The sequence below is a fragment of the Rhinolophus sinicus genome, chromosome 2 (assembly GCF_057876585.1).
Source record: "Rhinolophus sinicus isolate RSI-liver-muscle chromosome 2, RSI-T2T, whole genome shotgun sequence".
In the NCBI taxonomy this organism is placed as follows: Eukaryota; Metazoa; Chordata; class Mammalia; order Chiroptera; family Rhinolophidae; genus Rhinolophus; species Rhinolophus sinicus.
In genome coordinates, this window is record NC_142502.1 from 178,584,554 (window position 1) to 178,604,003 (window position 19,450).

At 43.1% G+C, this 19,450-nt stretch overlaps 1 long non-coding RNA gene across 2 annotated transcripts in view; it reads left to right on the forward strand.

Moving 5' to 3' along the window:
* LOC109455986 (uncharacterized) overlaps nt 1-19,450 on the forward strand; it is a 152,025-nt gene that overhangs the window by 116,010 nt on the left and 16,565 nt on the right. Inside the window, exon 5 of one of the 2 annotated variants that reach the window (XR_002138784.3) lies at nt 964-4,070. The exons of the other annotated variant lie outside the window; for it this stretch is intronic. This is a non-coding gene — a long non-coding RNA (uncharacterized LOC109455986). Of the gene's footprint in view, nt 1-963; nt 4,071-19,450 lie in introns of those variants that run through there. 2 annotated transcript variants of the gene reach the window in all.

Below are 19,450 nucleotides of genomic sequence, written 5' to 3' on the forward strand. Positions count from 1 at the left end.
GCATTTCTGAGAAGGGCGGAGGGGGAGTGGTGAGACTACCTCGAAAAAGACCCCCCATAGTAAAACAGAATCGATTTATCACAAGCACAGATCTCTGGTGAGCGACAGTGAGTGGTGACTTACTAATTCCTGAGCACTCAAGTGCAAACACCCTAACCCCAGCAGTGACTCGGCAGAGGCCACCTCACATGGACAGGCATCTTGCTTGGTCTTTTCATTCCATGGGCTGCGAGGTCCAAGGGGCTAGTTTCCCAATTGCTACGGGCACTCTGTCCTCAGCACAGATCTGAACTCCTCACACACGTCCCGGCACTGGGGACTTTCAGGTGCAGTTGTCCTGAAAGCCTAGTTTGGTTTCAGGATCTAGGGAAGCAGTGCTGGTCTGCAAAGGGAACAATTATGGTCCCCCAAACACACAGAAGCATCAGAATTCACAGCATGCACTTTACAAGGGCAATAAAGTTTTATATGCAGCACAGTGAAATACCTAATGCAGCCAATTATCCACCAAAATAAACTGATGGGAGAGAGAATGGCTATATTTGGCTCCGACTTAATTATTTTGCATTTGAACTTCTCAATTCCATGTAATAAAATTTCATTCTGCCCTTATTTCCTGGTTAGGTTACTTAATCTCGACTCTGGTAACTGAGCCCTTGAGTGGAGTACACTGTCCAATGTCAGTGGTAAGAAAATGTGAAAGGTTTGACATCAATTACAACATTACACACAACATAAAATTTAACAACTTGAATCAGGCTTTCATTGCTCTTTAAAGAGACCGTATGGCTTTTTAAGATCTAAAAATTAATCAGTTTCTAAGAGTCATACCTTTTTGGAAGTCCCAGATCTTACTCTTAGCTTGAGATGTAAGAAGGAATCGTTCGGTCACCCTTCTCACCCCTCTCTTTTATTTGTAAAACGTCTCCTCTTTCATTTAAAAATGCAATCTATGTTTTTCAGTTTGTATTTTTCTAGGGAGGTGAAAGAAAAAGTGAAGGCTACAGAAATGGAACTGTTCTCCAAGGGGGGGTAAACTTCTGGGGAGACCACGGTAAAAGCACAAGGACTTACATGTGACCGTGAACGAGGGCGCCCTGGGCGGCAGCTGGACTGGCCTCACCAGGAAGGCTCCCAGGGCCCCCTTTGTGGCCTGTGTCAGGATCTGCATGGCAACCTTCACTCCATCACTCCTTGACACTTGAGCATCTCATAAAACACCACGTGTAATTCAGCAGTTTCGGCCCATAATGGGCCAACGTGCGGCAAGAACAGGGGAAAATGACCTCTCGCCTTTAATAAGTGTGGTCTCTGCAGGTCAACCCCGGGGTCGAAAGCAAGGTAGTGGGGCAGATGGGCAGCAGCTGCAAGTTCTGCCAGAGCACGAGGACTGCCCCTGGTGAAGGGCCGGGCCGACTTTCCAGGCACGCAAAGAACAACAAGGAGATTTGTCTGCTTTCTTTCTGTGTCTCTCAAGGAGGATGATGTACAAAGACCAGAAGCGGATTGAGCTCAGGGTCTAAGTTCTGTCTGCATTTTGTATCCCTAGCCTCGCTCAGAGCGTGGGCACACTGAAAAAGTGAATGAGTGAACGAACAGGAATCATTAGTTCAACAGTGTCGGAGCATCACCTCATGGAAAGACATGAATCTGGAGGTTTCTGTTAACTACGGGCCAAGCCCTGAGTGCTCCTTGGGAAACGAGGTGTGTGCCAGTGTATGTGTGTGGAGCTGGGGTGCTTGGGTGATCACAGCAAGGTCCACCCTGATGTGTCTTATTCCTGGACCCTCCCTACACTCTCTGCCCACTTTGGAAGAAATAGGCATTTTCTTTGTGTGATGTCCTCCCCTGTTGGGTATCTATCTCCCCCTTGTTGTGTCATTTTCTCTGCCCATCGGTCCAAAATATATCAGACAATCTCATTGTCTCAGAACATGCTCATGGGCTATAGACAAAGTGTATTCTGGAAATCCCAGTAATTTGCTCTGACCTTCCAGATGCTATGCTCTTTTATGATGACCTGAGAACAAAAGCAGCTAATTTGATAATCGTTCCATGTTATCACAAGGAGGTGAACCCTGGGCAGGGGCAGGCCTTGATTGCCTGAGGTTCAGCCCGCAGAAAATGTCAGTGTTAGGGTTTTTCCTCCAACCTCAACTTTTACAAGAAAACGGTGAATAGCAGCAAAATGCTGTGTTGTCAAAGGTTTGGTCCAGAAAGCAATTTCCTGGGTATGCCCTGGGGGCGGTTCACAGTGAGGCCAATCTCCTTCTTTGCTTCTAGTCTTGTCTGTGGGGCTCTGGGGACAAGAGTACCCTGTACCCAAGCACGCGTTGGGGCACCAAAGCCCAGCACAAGAGCCAAGGCATTTTAGAAACATTTCCAACATGTCACGAATTGTGAAACAGAAAGAGGTTTAGGCTTAGACCACAGATAGACAGAACATGAAATTCACCCTAGTACTAACACACACACACATACACCAGAGACTTTTTAAAAAGTAGACTTTATTTTTTTTAGAGCGATTTTATATTCACAGCAAAATTGAGCAGAAATATTGAGTCATGAACCTACTTTGACACATCATTATCACCCCAAGTCCACAGTTTACATTAGGGTTCATTCGTGATGTTCATTCTGTGGGTTTTGACAAAGGTATAATAACAGGTATTTGAATTTGGTTATTACATTTTTTGTGGTCTTTTAAAAAATTTTCAATTATATTGACACTCAATATTATATTAGTTTTGGGTATACAGCATAGTGGTTAGACGTTTATATAACTTACGAAGTGATCCCCCAATAAGTCTAAATTGTCTTTTACAAAAGGTAGTTTTGGCAACACCCCCTCCCCAATAAACAATTATAAAAATAAAGAAATCTTGCTATTTAAAATATTTTAATTAAATAATCTAATACGTGAATTTATCGAGATTCCTCTTAGAACTATAGTAAGTCAGTGATGGAATAAATAATGAGTATAGACAGTAGTGATATTATCCATTAGAAAACATTTAATCCACAGCTGGGAAAATTAGAGGCAACGAAACCATTTTTTATTGCCACACATCACAAATCCCCTACATAATTTTATGAGAAAGATCATTAAACTTGTAGCTACTGCATTATCTTTTTCCTTGGACCATTTCTGAAACAACATTAGTTTTTCACACTTCTTTACATTTCAAACATTAAAAAAAGCCTTAATCGATGCTTTTACATAAAAAGCAAAGGGCTAGGTTTCCCATCATAAAACGTTATGTTGTTTACACAAAAACTGCAGCTAACCTCATAAAACTCTAGTGATTTCCCAGTGGGGTCCTGCAGGGACACTTGGCTATGCTAGACGTCACACTGATTTCTAGCGCTGAAGCAAAGCGGACTTCCTGTGGAAAGCCACTCTCAGCTCCGGCCGTTACTAATCAGACTTTTCAATTGGGGCACACCAAACAGGCATCCTCTCTCCATTCAGAGCCTCAAACTGGCACCTCTAAACAGCTAGGAAAACAAATGTGAGGTGGAAAAATGCCACACAAGTATCAGCAGTTCTCACAGGGTCCCCAGGTCCTCATCACACTCATGAGATGATACTTCCCACCACTTAGAACTCTCTGGAACCTTGGGGCCAGCCTTTAGCACAACTCTCCTGGATAGAAAGGAGAAATAAGGGGACAGCCTGTCTACTGGTACCACTCTTTCCTAGAAATCACAGGTTCTTTTAAAATCTTTCATTAGGTGCCAGTGAGTCTTATAATATTAATGGAAACAGTTTTTATTTTTTTATCTTTCCTTCCTAAAGTTGACTAAATCAATCAAACCACAATGCTTTGAAAAGCTAAAAGTTATTGACTGTTTTCAAATGCCTGGTTTTCTAATGAAAATCAAGATCCATATTTAAAAGTTAATTGCTTGCTTCCTCTGTTATGATAAAGATATGAATATCATTTTTATAGTTTGAAGATTGTGCGTTTGCTCACATTCATGGGTCATAACAACACGTATTTTGCAACTTAGGGGAATGCATTGCTTCAAATAGAATAATTTACAAATAAAGGATACTTTAAAAGTCACCCCATTTATTTTTACCCCTGTGGTCTCTTTCTTTGTGGATAATCACTCAGGGACCCATCATATCATCCCTTGTTATGCTGGGCAGTTGCAGGAATAATAACAGAAGGGTGTCCTTGGGGAAATTGAAACAAGAAGGATTTACTTGTATTATATGATTCCACAATGTTTAAATGTTGAGGACTTTGGGAATTCAACATTGCTTCTTGCAAGCCAGGATGGGCTTTCTGACTCCAGAGAACCCACTCTTAACCATTGTGCTATTTTGCTCTCAAGAAAGGGAGAAGAATCAGGCCTTAGTCTTCTTTAAGATCAATTCAAGATCTAGTTGGGGATGTAAAACAGAAATGCATATGTGATACCTAATAATACAAGGTAATAGTTGATGGAATGACACAGTTAACAAATACTGATAATAAACAGTGACTAAGGTTGTCAGGAATGTTTTACTGGGTGACCTGGGACTGGATCCGGGCTTTGAAAGATTAATGTGATTTGGCTGGGCAGAAGAAATGGAAAGGCCAAAGGAGAGAAGGGGAGCTTAAGTATGGAAAAATAGGCCAGGGTCAAATTATGGAGGGTCTTCAAAAGCAACCTAAGGATTTTGGAGAGGTTGGAGTAGATGCTTGCTAATTCCTAATCTCATTCTCGTTAAAAAAAAAAAAAAAGAAAAAGAAAAAGAAAAAAACCATCACAAAGTTACCATGCTAGGTGATAAAGATTCAAAGACGAGAGAGGTTCCATCTGTGCCACTGTTTCCTGAGCACCCACCTGTGTGCCTGGCACTCAATAAATAGTTGATGAAAAACAGGGTGAATGATTATACGTCTCCAAAGACCTCACAGGTTAGTGGAGTAGACCAGTATCCTTAAATATTTAACAAGGTACTTTTAACCATGGAAACATGCAAAACAAACAAACAAACAAACAAACAAACAAACAAACAAAAAAACACAGAAGACAAAGGCTGATTAACTGGATGGGAATAGAGGAAGGAAAGCTGAATGGAGGAGGTCAGTCAGTGTTGCTCTGTAGTACGGTCCATTGCAAAGAGTGGAGTGGGGAGATGGAGGGAGAATCAGAGGTTCACCTTGGAGGCCTAAGGAGGGCTGGGTCATGATAGTCTTTTGAGCTGTGCTAGGGGGCTTTGACTTATACTGCAAGGAATCAGTGTGGACCAGAGGCTTTCCAATGTTTGTGTGAACAGCATAACCTAGAGGGCTTCTTAAAACACAGATGCTGGACCTCGCCCCAGAGTTCATGAGTTAGTGGGTCTAGAGTCAGGCCCAAGTTTTGCATTTCGAACATGGTCTTCGTTGGTACCTATGCTGCCGACCTGGGGACCACACTTTGAGACCCATTGGTGTAGAGGGTGGATTAGAAGAGGTAAGAAACTGGAGATAGAGAGGCCAGTCAGGGAGCAATGGTCCACAAGAACAAAGATGCTGGTCTAACCTGCCGAGACTGCTGTTCAGAGCATCACAGTGTCAAGATGAAAACACATATATTCAGACTCTTTCTCCATTGTCCCTTGAGGGGGACACCTGACCCAATAAGTACGTATTTTATTTATAGCTCAATTTTTGTTAGAAAATGATATAATTTGGATTTATACAACTATGAGGTCTACATCTAGGGAGTTTGCTTTTATAACTTAAAGAATTTTTACTGTGTCCGTGTATGGTATGAGATTCTTCTTTATCTGAAATCCATAGCCCTGGGGTCCTTGAAAGTGAACCTGGTCCTGCTTTGATCAGGTGTTCACTTTAAACAAAATAAAACCTCCCTGATTCCTCCCAAAACATGAAAGGACAAGAGATTCTAATCAGATGACCTCCAGCTTGACTTTCAAGTTCTACTGTCCTACAAGGAAGCTATTCTCACAGTTCTGTGAAGGAGATTCTGAATGCTGCGGGGAGTTAGAGACATGGGAAGGCAATTCCCAAAATGGTGAAAAAAAAGATTTCATTATTTTGTTGCTTTTTTTCCCTTCTGGTAATAAAGAATTTGGTTGAGTTAGTTATTTGGCAGCACATGCTTGGGCTGAAAACTTTAATTTCTTTTGCCAAGCTTCCTAAAAATAGTCTTTCTTCGGGCGAGGGCCATCTCAACATGAGCCACGTTCATTCAAAGCATGACATGTTTCGTGGATGTAACTGCCTATTAACCTGAAGATGTCAATTGCAATGAGACAAAGAATGTGGAATTATACTTGCAAAGTTTTGAGCTTGTTCTAACTTTGTGTATGTAACAATAAGTTCTTTCATGACGTGACACCATGGCAGTGGGTGGTGAAATCCGATACCTGGCAAAAAAACAATGGAATTATATAATTCCAAAAAAGTCAATTGTTTTCCCCTTTGTTAATTAACTCCTTTGATCAGGGAAGTACTGGGGATGAGGTCAGTTAGTGGCTTTTGTTCTCCGGCTAGTTTTCCATGCCGTTTTAGGCACTATTTGTGTAAAGCGTTTTTGTAAATGGAAGAAGTAGTCTAGTGACTAATGGAACAGACCCTGGAATAGTCATTGTCTTGGCTTGCTAGCAGTTTTATTGACTCCATGAAATTCGTCTTTCCTGGGATCGTGTCCATCCCTTGGGCTTAAGTCAAGAAGCACGGTCCATGGTTCTGTTCTTAGTTTCCCCAGGGAACTGTGTACACTGATATATAACAGGGCACAGAATTCTGTAAGGAAAGAGTTTTCCAGCTATAGGTCTGACACGGGAAATTTGATGTAGATTAGGGTGTATAGCAGCTCAATACAGGAGTTGGCATCCTTATCTTACAGAAGAGGAAACCAGAGCCCGGAGGAAATAAATATCATGTACAAGATAAATCAGCTAGAACATGGTAGAGATAAGAGTCAAATCCAGTCCTGTCTTTCTCCAGAGCTCAACCCTGACCACCACATAACATATTACTTTCAGTGATATAGAAAGGGGCTATAAATAGTCATTCTGGTGAGTCATGTCTTTAAAGGATAATAAGAATTAGCTTATAAGTTACCTAGTAATATACTAATGTGTTTTCTTTCTGCTTTTCCTATACCTTCTGTAATCACTATGTCTTACTTTCATAATTGCAACAAATAATCTTTATTATACCTTTAAAAGAAATGAGGAGAAAAGATGGTAGACGCTGAGACCATGTAGTCTATGTGGGATTGACCAGGAGAATACACATATGACCCTAGAAAAGAGAAGGACTAGTTGAACAAGGCACAGAAAAAGCAAACCAAAGAGCAAATGTTGAATACGTTTGCCGACATTAGAATTACAAACCTCTGCATGACAAAAGAAACCATGGCCGAAGTGAGAAGACAAGCCACAGGGTGGGAGATGTTCTTAGCACAGACACCGATAAAGGGTTAGTATCTGGAACATACAAAAATCCCCACAAATCAGTAAGGGAGAGAAAAGTAGTTCAATACACAAAATAGCTAAAGATTTTTATTTGGCACATCACAAATAGAGAAACATAAATAGCCGGTAGAAATACAAAAAGATCATCAGACTCACTAGAATGAAGGAAAATATTAAATGCCATTTCATACTCATTTACTTGGAAAAAATGGAAAAGGCTGGCACAGCGAAAGGTTAGCAGTGTTGGTAAAACTGTAACTTGGTGCAAACACTGCTAGGTGTATATGCCCCAGAGAAAATATCCTATATGTGTACAAAAAAAACACTAACTGGGATCGTCACAGTGGCATTGTCTATAACAGCAAAAAAACTTAGGATCAACTTATTCATTTCCGGTATATTCACACAGTAGATAAAATAAGTGATATATGGATGAGCCTTAAAAATATTTGTTGAGGGGGAAAAAATATCAAATTTTAAAATGGTGTTGTCAATATGATACCATTGATGTACATTTTAAAATTCATAAATAGTGCTTTATATTACTGTGTGTATACATATATAGTACAAGTATAAAAACCTACATGAGAGGCAGACACATCAATTTCTTTCTTTTTTTTTTTTTGAGACATCAATTTCTTATAGTGGTGACCTCTGCAGAGAAGAAAAGGCAGTGAATCGGAAGTAGGGAGGTGACTAACCACATCTGTAGTGGTTTATATCTTTTAAAAACCATTGCTCCTTTTGCTTTAGCAAAAATGGCAGCGTGGGAACATGTGGTAAATCTAGGCAGTGAGTATACAGGTTGCCGTTGTATTATCTTCACTACTTTTGCAGAGGCTTAAAATAATTAGTAATTTTAAAATTAGTAACAAAAATAAAATGAGAAAGGAAAAGATTGGAAAGCAATGTAATTTCTATTGCCAAATATATATAACTTCATGACCCAGAATATGACGGAAACCTTGTCTTAATTTTTTTATTTCAGCAGAAAAAATTTCGGCCAGAGATAAAGAACTTAGGCACCATGAGTGCTGTTTAGATTACTGTGCAGTATTTAGGATGCCCTTTGAAAAAAACTTGAGAGAGAGACTGAATTTCCACGTGTTTGGAATGGTTTAGGTTAAAGCTTCTTATTTTGAGATTCTTCTGATCAAAAGTGTAGCGCTCCCCTGGGGTGAATTAGGCAGATTTGGCATTTCCCAGGAATCTGAACTGGGGCTGGAGGACAAATGTCACCATGAGATCCATCATTCGTGGGATCATGAACTGCAGGTCTGAGGTGTTAGTGGTGCACCCCCTCATTTTCCAGGTGAGGACTTGGGGAGTGGTGTGTGTATTGCAGGGGGAGTTCATCCAGCTTGCTAGTAGAAGAGACAGGGCAGGAAACCCTGTACCCTGCTCTCAGGTCAGGTCCTTTTTGCCCATATTCTCTTGCATCTGAAAAATCCCAGCTTTAGGTTTTTTTCACTCTTTCTCCTTCCACCGGAAATGAAGCTGGCATAGGGAGGGGTGATTCTTATGCTAAGAGGAACACATTCCTACGGAATCCATGGATTCATTCCTGACAAGGTATGCTGTCCTGTTAGAGGCAAGACCTTGGAAGTGTTTTGTGTTGAAGACAACTTCGTAGCAGTTTATTTGCAAAAAGCTAAGTTTATTGGGCGAGAGTGATGAGTTGTTTTCTTTTTGAAATTTGCAAATATGAAAATATGCCTCGACAGATGGATGTGTGAAGCACAGACGCTATTCATTTTTAACCAACTAAATAGCTAATTACAGAGGTACAGAGGTGGGTGGAGATTAATGTCAGTAGCTCAACCCAAGCTCTGTGCCTACTGTTTCAGGCTTTCCTAGTCTTTAAATACACCATATGGTGAGTGTGAAGAAACCACTATATGAAAATATGGAGACAAGACGAGGTGATAAACCTAAAACCTAAAACTAAGGCGAGATGGGCCCTGCACTTCAAGGTGAGACATGTTCTATAGGTGTCCTCCCCAGAGTCACCAGGAATGACTGCCTACCAGAAAGGTGACCCCAACACTCTAAGCCTAGGACCTGGGACATAATGCTTCCCATGCGCCAAGGAATGAGGAATTTTTATAGCATTTTAACAGGCGCCTGAAGTCAGAGAAATCTAGGGTGGCTTTACCAATAACTAGCTGCCAACCAGCTGTAAGCCTTCCAGCAGCTCACTGACTATTTTAAGCCTTAGTTCCCATTATCTGAAAATGGGGACGAGAATAGAAGTTTCCTCAAACAGTAGTTCATATCATGAAATGAGATGATGTATATAAAGCCAGCTCCCAATGTGCCTATGGCTCATACTGAGTGCTCAGAAATGGCGATGGTGCTTATTATTGTAGCAAACTTTCTGGTGCATCTGGAATGTTTGATACAAATACCTAGATGCGTTGATTGCCTGATCGCCCTGAACAAGAAAGCCTGAAACCTCCTGCTGCGGACATTCATGGATTATCTTCCTTCCCCAAAGGGCTCTCTCTCTCACCTCCATCTTTACTATTATCTTCCAAAGTCTGCTCTGAACACATCCTACCTACCTAAGGCAGCATAGCACTATGGACTGAATTGTCCCCCTGTTCCCCTCTGCCCCTACCCCCGCCATTCACGTTTGTGACGGTATTTGGAAGCTCTAGCCTCCAATGTGATGGTTTGGGAGATGGGACCTTTGGGAGGTAATTAGGTTTTGGTGAAGTCGTGAGGGTGGAGCCCTCATGGTGGGATGATGTTCTAGGAAGAGACACCAGAGAGCTTGCTTCCTCTTTCTGTCTCTGAATTGTGAGGACACAGTGAGAGGGTGGCAGTCTATAAGCCAGGAAGAGTGCTCTCACCAGAAAGAAAATTGGCCGGCACCTTGATCTTGGATTTCCAACCTCCAAAACTGTGAGAAATAAATTCCTGTTGTTTAGGCCACGCGGTCTATGGTATGTTGGGGTGGCAGCCGGGGTGACTAACCCAGAGAGGAAGGCTTCTGGATCAAAAGTGCTTGGGAAATAAAGCCTACTGTATGTTGTTTTGGAAGAGTCACAGTGCACGCCACAGGTTAAAGGCACCTCTGTAAGGGAACAAACTCAGCTTTGTTTAATGTAGTGCTTCTGAAACCAGCTGAGCCAGGGCAATCCTTTCGGTTTACCTGCCATGGCTACTCCCCAGACCCTGAGTTCTTGGTGGCCTAGGCTCTCAGCTCTGTGTTGTGGTCATCGGGAGCCTAGCCGGGAACTGCTGACAGCTCGGACGCCCCAGTCCCACTGGCAGTTCTTGGGTTGGGTTTGTGCTCAGCACCCCAAGAGACTCCTTGGGCCCCGTTGCTCCTCCAGCTAGCAGAATACAGCAGGCTGTGCTCCCCAGATGTTTGCTAATCTCCTCTGAGAGCGCTGATATATGTGAAGTATGCTCGTGTCACTCTGAGGGGAGATTCAAGGAGACCATATGTCTGTGGTGCAGAAGCAGCAGCATCTGGCAGGACGGATGGCCGGCTCTAGGGTTGGCTCACACACTGTGGCCCACTGCATCCTGTGCTCCAGGCAGCTAATGTCCCTGTACACACCCCCTGTTCTAAGGAGGCCCAGCCTGATCGGCCTGGCAGCCAGCCCACAGCACACCTGGGCAGCTCTGGGCCCTGCCCAGTCCCTATGCTAATGTGTGCCCTAAGTGTGTTTCCTTCTCTGTCAGTAGAATTACACTATGCTAAGAGCTACGTGGATGAGTGGGGCTCAAACTTTAATTTGCATACAAATCACCTAAGGGATCTTGCAGATTTGGGTTCAAAAAGTCTGAGATGAGGCTCGAGGTCTGTGTCTCTGCGAAACTCCAGGAGATGCTGGCTGCTGGGCAGCATGGTCCCAGGGCCACACCTGAGTAGCGCGAGCTGGGTCCAAAGCAGGTTTCTCCTAATGGGTGTTGTCTGTCTTGTCCAAGGGTTTCCAGGCTTTAGGCAAGTGAATAGTTATTTTCTCTCTTGTTAGAACTGCACAACATCTTGTGAAGTGCTCTGACAGCATCCTTGTATCCATTTTGAAAATGAAGACATTGAGATTCTGAGAAACTGACTTATCCAAGGTCCATTATGAGGGAGGAATCCATCCAGGGCTCTATTTACTGCAATACAACTGCTCATTCAGGCTGTAGAAAAAGTTCCAGGCACTGGCCTTTGAACTGCCATTGCATTATTTACCCTCTCTCACCTGCCATTAAAATTATGTGTATGCCCATCACTGCCCCATGCTGACGACAACTCCTTGAAGGTGAAATCCTATCACATATGTCTTCACATCCCCAACAGCTCTTTCCTTTGGGATTGACAGTGTATTTGTTGAATGGATGATCGGGTGTCTGTTAGTGGAGGATAATTCGTTCTGTGATTCCTAAGTTTATAAAGGTTCCTTGTTGCTCACATTAGTGGTCCTTAATCTTTTTGGGGGTCATAGACTCCACTGAGAATCTGCTGGCATCTATGCTGCCTCTTCCCAGAAGTGTGTGCATTGTGTGCATTTTGCACATATTTTCTGGATTTTCGTAGGGAACCCCGAAGCCAGATTCTACAGACTCCAGTTAACAATCTCGAGCTAACGGTTAAAAATAAACCCTGCAGCCTGGCATTGAAAGCTATTTAGGATGCAGGGAATATGCTTTCTCCCATAATGTACTAGTTGGGGCTCCTTCAATAGTGAGTGATAGAAATCCATTTGAGTTAGTTTGAAAGAGTTATTTTTATTTTTATGTGTAAGGGGCAGGTTATTGAGGTAGCTCACAGAATTGATAGAAGAACTGCAAAGGAGTAGAGTAAAAATTCAAGTGCAGCTCCAAAAACTTTAGTATCTAGAACTAGCAGCTTGAATAATATAAAAATCATTTTATCTCCTTATTTTTTTATATTATATGGACATGATTGAGGGCAGTGTCAAGTTCATGTTTCACAGGCTTGTGATCAGAGGAAAAGGGGTTCTTTTCGACCATTTTTAATAATAATACAAATAAAAAGTCCCAAGGAAAGTCTCTAATTGTCTTGCCTTGGCTCAGTGCCTATCCATGGACCAGTTACCGTGGCCAAGAAGGTGGGGTAGGGTGTTTGGGTCGTCACACGGTCACCCTCATAATTACAGTGTCCAGGTAAGAGGAAGGCAGCTCTCATTTGTACCATGTGGGTGGAGGGTGAGGTGATGGGTGGCAAGTTTCCCCCAAGACAAGGAAGTAGCATGTGATCCCCAGGGAAACAAGATGTTAGGTGGCAGCTCTGATTCACATTTTCTATTATTCCTTTTCTGAGATTCTTTGTTCTAGCTAAGTGGGATTTTTTTCTGTCCTTCCTGTGTATTATTTATTCCTACCTCTGGGCCTCCTGAGGTTCCCTCCCCTCCCTGCGTGTCCACTTGGACTTAGCCTCTATCTTTGTTTCTTAAGGCTGCCCTAACAAAGTACCACAAACCGGGTGGCCTGAAACAGAAATTTATCCTCTCATAGCTCTGGAATCTAGAAATCTGACATCAGGTGTCAGCAGGGTTGATGCCACTGAGGGCTCAGAGGGAGAAAATGTTCCATATGTGTCCCCTGGCTTCTGGTGGCAGATGAAAATCCTCGGTGGTCCTTGGCTTGTAGACTCATCACTCCAGTCTCTGCCTCCATCTTCACATGACATTTCCCCATGTCTTCGTCTTCACATGGCTCTCACCTCTCTGTGTATCTCTCCTCTTCATATAAGGCCATGAGTCCTGGGGTTAAGGGCTCAACTTACTCTAACATGACCCTATCCTACCTAATGACATCTGCATTCTAACCACATTACTGGGCATTAGGACTTAAACATATTTTTTAGGGGTCACAAATCAGCCCATCATAGCCCCTTCCTTAGCTCAGAGTAAGCCCAGTTTCTCCAGGAGGACTTTGGTGACCCTCCCAGGTCTGATCTCTTTTCCCTCTGAGCTCCCACTCTCTTGACTCTCTGTGTGGCTGCACTACGCCATGCCGGCTAGCTCTCCATGCTTATCTTGCACTGCCATGAGATTGAAAACTCCTTGAGAGCAAGAATCTAGAACTTTTTAATATTTCCTGTGGTGTCTAGAGCAGTGTGTGATGGTTAATTTTATGTGTCAACTTGACTGGGTCATGAAGTGCCCAGATATTTGGTTAAACATTTTTCTGGGTGAGTCTGTGAGGGTGTTTTTAGATGAGATTAATTTGAATTAATAGACTGAGTGAAGCAGATTGTCCTCCTGAATGTGGGTGGGCTTCATCCAACCTCTTGGAGGTCTAAACAGTACAAAAGGCTGAGCAAAGAATTCATTCTCTCTATCCATCTTCAAGCTGGGACATCAGTCTTCTCCTGTCTTTGGACTTGGACTCAGACTGGAACTTGACACCATCTGCTCTCCTGGGTCTCTGCTCACTGTAGATGCTGGTACATCTCACTCTCCCTATCGTGTGAACCAATTCCTTATAATAAATCTCTCTGTCTCTCTCTCTGTCTCTCTGTCTCTCTCTCCATATATATATATATATATATATTTATACATAAAATCCTGTTGGTCCTGTTTCTCTGGAGAACTTCACCTGTCGCTAACACGCAGTGTCTAACACAATGAGAGCATTCAGTAAATGGCAGAGATGAGAGCACGAGTGATTGAACGATAGTGAGAGAGGCTGGGATGCTGCTCGAACCTTCTCCACAGGCCTGCAACGGGGGCCTTAAAGAGAAACACTGGGGGAAAAGTGGCACCTATCTTTACTGGGTTGTTCTCAACCTCAGCTGCACATAGTACAGCACTTGATGAGCTTTGCAAATTCCTGTAACTCAGACCAATTCCATGTCAATTTTTGGGGAGGGGAACTCACTACAGCTCTGCAGTGAGTTCACTGCATACTTGAGGTGGAGAAGCCCTGCTCAGGCAGCAGGACAGCTCCAGGCTCCTGCTATGTACTTACCCAAGTGAGTCTCACCCACTCTGGCTCAGGCTTTGGACTTCTCTTGGGACCAGGAAGGCATCATGATGGAACAGACTACTCTTATTTTTCCCTTCTGTTCTTTTTTTAAAAACATTTTCTATTAAAAATATAGCTAACATACAATATTACATTAGTTTTAGAGGTACACCATAGTTATCCAACATTTATATACCTAAAGCAGTGATCACCATGACAAGTCCAGCAGCCATCTGACACCGTACCATGCTATCACAGTATTGTTGACTATATTCCCCATGATGTACATTACATCCCCATGACTTATTTGTTTTATACCTGGAAATTTGGACCACTTGTTCCCCTTCCCCTTCTCCCCCTTTACAAATTTATCAATTACAGTTGGCATTCAATATTATTTTGTATTAATTTCAGGTGTACAGCACAGTGGTTAGACATTATATAATTTGAGGAGTGATCCCCTGACTAGTCTAGTACCCACCTGGCACTATTCATACTTATTACGGTATCATTGACTATATTCCCTATGCTTTACTTTATACCCGCATAACTATTTTGTAATTACAAATTTGTACTTTTAAATCCCATCACTATGCCACCCAAACCCCTCCCATCTATCAACCCAACAAATCTAGTACCCATCTGACACCACACATAGTTATTACAACATTACTGATCGTATCCCTTATGCTGTACCCTACGTTCCCATAACTACTTTGTAACAACCAATCTGTACTTCTTAATCCCTTCCCCTTCTTTCACCCACACCCCAAACACCCCTCCCATCTGACAATCATGAAATGTTTTCTGTATCTACACTTTGTTTCCTTTTTGTTTGTTAATTTTGTTCTTAGATTCCATATACAAGCAAAATCACATTGCATCTGTTTTTCTCTGGGTTATATACTCCACTCAGCATAACACCCTCTAGGTCCATCCATGCTGCTGCAGATGGCAACACCTATTCCCTTCCATGGCTGAGCAATATTCCATTGTGTATATGTACCACCTCCTCTTTATCCATTCTTCCATCAACAGACTCCCAGGCTGCCTCCACATCTTGGCCATTGTAAACAATGCTGCAATGAACACATGGATGCATATGTCCCCTCGAAGTAGTATTTTGGGTTTCTTTGAATAAATACCCAGAAGTGGGATTACTGAGTCTTTCATTGTCTCTTTTTATAGTCTTTGTTTTAAAGTCTGTTTTGTATGGTTTAAGTATTGATACTCTGGCTTTTTTTGTGTTTTTTTTTTTTTAATTTCCATTTTCATGAAATAACTTTTTTCATGTCTTTACTTTCTGTCTATGTGTGTCTTTCAATCTGAAGTGAGGCTTGTAGGCAGTATATATAAGGTGTTTTTGTTATTTTTGTTTTTTTGTTCCCTTTAGCCCTCCTATGTATTTTGATTAGAGCATTTAATCCATTTACATTGAAAGTAATTGTTGATAGACATGAAACTATTGCCATTTTATTATTTATAATTTTGATTTTTTTTTCCATCTTAAAGATGTCCCTCTAACATTCCTTGTAATGTTGGTTTGGTGGTGATGAACTTCTTTAGCTTTTTCTTGCCTGGAAAGCTCTTTTTCTGTCCTTTGATTTTAAATGATAGCCTTGCTGAGTAGAGTACTCTTGGTTGTATGTCCTTACTTTTCATCACATTGAATATTTTGTGTCAATCCCTTCTGGCCTGCAAAGTTTCTGTTGATAAATCAGCTGACAGTCTCATGGGAGCTCCCTTATAAGTTACTAGTTGCCTTTCTCTTGCTGCATTTAGGATTCTCTCTTTGTCAGCTGGGTGGGGAGGCATCCCAGCTGAATCAGCAGGGTGGAGCAACAGAGCTCACCAGGCCAATCAGATTCAGATTTGGCCTGTGGGGGCGGGCTCAACACATTAAAGATGGAGCCCACCTGCCAGCTACATGGCAGGAGGCTGGAGAACCTGTTACCGCGAAAGTGCTGACTGTCCTTCAGTCCTTCTCTGAAGCCACACCTCTCAGATTGTGTCCTGTATGTCTCCAAAACTCCCCGAGTCACTGTCCCACCGCTGGAGCCCCAGGTGAGTGCCTGCGAGCGAGTGAGTCTGTGCGCGAGCCGTTTAAGAGGATGCCTGGGTTTCCCAGCAGCCTTCTATTCCACCCAAATGGTTGGAATCCTTACTGTTTTTCACAGCCAGATGTTTTGGGGGCTCCTCTCCCTGGCACCAGTATGCTGGGCTGGGGAAGCTGGTATGAGGCTGGGGTCCCTCGCTTCTCTGGGGGAAACCTCTGCAGCCGAGATATCCCTCCTGATTTTCAACTATCACAGAGAGGTTTGGTGCCCGTTCCACGTCTCCACCCTTCCTACCTGTCTCATCGTGGCTTCTTCTTTATATTTTTAGTTATAAGACTTTTGTTCAACTAGACTTCAGTTGGTTCTCTAGGTTGCCTGTTCTGTAATTTAGGTGTAATTTTAATGTGTCCATGGATGGATGCAGGCACAGTGTTTATCTGTTCCACCATTTTGGATCTCTCAGCTAGCATAAACTACTTTGGAGACAGGCATACACTTGTTCCAGGATTGACTAGGCCAGGCTATTTCCTAGGACTCAGGAAACTCAGTGTTTGAAAGTTGCATTGAGTTAGTATCCTGCCTGCATGCAAGTGCAGATTCTTGGAGAAGGGCCTCCAAGAAGGAGTATTTTCATGTAAAGGGCTGGGCAGGCTCTGTGTAAACTGTCAGCACCAGGAAAGGAAGAAGACCAGGAATGCTCTATATTTAGCTGGTGACAATGAGATGTCACAAGGAGTTACTCGAGGAAGAAAAGCAGGAAGCCCTGACAGTGCTGCGTTGGAGTGCAGGAAGAACCCGGAGCCTCGGGTGCTTTGGAAAATCGTATTTCAGGCCTGTTCAGGAGCAGGTGGGCAACTGGTGACATGGGCTACTAGCCGGAGATCAAAGCCATGGGGCGCCTCGGCTGGGGTGGTAGCTGGCCACTGTGCTCTGGCCTCCTGGCCACTCCATAAACCATCTCTGACAGGGTGGCATCTCTGGCAGGCGGCAGTGCACAAGGGAACACATGCGGCCATATTTCAGCCTGGACACAAGGATTGGAATGGGAGTGCGTGCGTGTCTGAGGCTGAAGTTTCGCTGAAGCTGATTTGTGGCCGTCTGAATTTATGGCAGCAGAGGACAACAGGATCGATCAACTAGACCCATATGTGCTCAGTCCCCAAGCTGGGGTCTCAGAGAGCACAGAGAGGAGGGTGAAAGGGTGGAGGCAGAGAGATTTCATTATGTTCCTGGCAATAGGTGGTGATATAGGTCCTGTCAAACAACAGTTTTTTAGAGGTGTTTTTAGGAATCTCATCGTCCTCCTCTCTCTCATTCAAAGTTTTCTGCACAGAGTTGAGTCGAAGGGACTTGTAGAAATAACTCAAAATCAAACATATTGCACACGAGGAGACTGACACCTCAAAGTCACCTCCTTGGTCTGACAGCACCACTTAACCTCATGATGGCAACTCCATGCTTTAAAGGGAGCAGGACTGTGTCCATTTGTAAGTGGGGAACTGCTTCTAGATGAGGTTAGGGAGACCCTAAAGAAGGACACAGGACCTGATTTGTGCACAGGTGGGCAGTGGCTACCCCAGAGGGACTTGCCATCCTATAGCCTCCTAGCTGCTGCCTGCCTCCTCAGAAGTTTTACCTGTCTAAAGGCATGGAGATGAGCCAGACCCCCACTGAGCCCCTGTGACTCTGAGATCCGGGGACCAGCTGGTTAATGAACATTTGTGGGGCTCTGTGAGAAGCGTAGTTCTAGATGGTTATGAATTACCCTTCCTTCCCCCAGGAAAGACAGAGTCTAAAAGGACTTCTCTAAGGGATTGGTAACATAGACTTGTTCAGACGAAGGCAGGACCTGACATCAGCTCCTTTACTGAGACCACATGCGTAGAGTCTCAAAGGGAAGTGCGTGAGGGCACAGCAGGAGATTGAAAGGGAATCGGGCAGGAAAGGGTTCTTTTGGTGGGTCACAGGTTTCAAACTTTCTTTCTCATCTCTCATCTAAGAAACAGAAGGCATGGATATTCTTGAGCATTTAATGGTCTTCCTTGATCCGCCTTGTCAGGTGGTATTTTTATGCAGAATGTGGCCTCCAGCCTATAAGAGGGGCATGTGTGTGTGTGTGTGTGTATGTGTGCATGTATGTGTGTACACACATGCATAAAGAAAAATGCAGTGGTAGCAAGGTGATACAAAGGAAGACGCATGATGAGGTAGAAAGGGTACCAAAATTGGAATAAGAGGGCCGTTATAGACTGAATATTTGATTCCCCATCAGTTCTTATGTTGAAACCCTTCTCCCCCAGTGCCACAGAATTAGGAGGTGGAGCCTTTGGGCGTGATTAGGATCAGATGAGGTCAGGAGGGTGGAGCCCTTATGAATGAGATTAGTGCCCTTAGAAGAGTTACCAGAAAGCTGGCTGCTCTCTACTCTCCTCCATATGAGGATACAATGAGAAGTCCCCAGTGTGCAGTATGGAAGAGGGTCCTCACCAGAACTTGACCCTGATCTCAGACTTCCAATTTTTGGAACTGTGAGAAATAAATTTCTGTTATTTATAAGTTGCCCAGTCTGTGGTGTTTGCATTAGCCTCTAGAACGAAGATAAGGGCTATGTTTTAAGCAATAGTTCTGCCACGTCCTAGCAGTGTGGTTTTGGGCATGTCACTTATCCTCTCTGAGTGTGAATTTATTCTGCTGGAAAAATGGACAATAATTCCTGCTCTGCTTACCTTCTTCGTGGGGTGGTTAGAAGGACCGAAGGAGAGGATATATGTGGCACATTGCTCCATAGACTATAAATTTTCTGAAATATTCAGAAAAAAATGACTCTGTGCTTATTTTTAAAACAAAACCAAATACCACCATGGGGCTGCTTTTATTCCCCCTCACTGATGTTGAGAATATTTCTGTCTACATGGTTCCAAAATAACATCAGCTTCCCATTTTAGTTTTGAATTTCTACCTGCCATCAAGTCTCTCAACAAAGACACCAGGTTTCTTTGTGTAGATTCCTGTTTTTTTCTCTGCC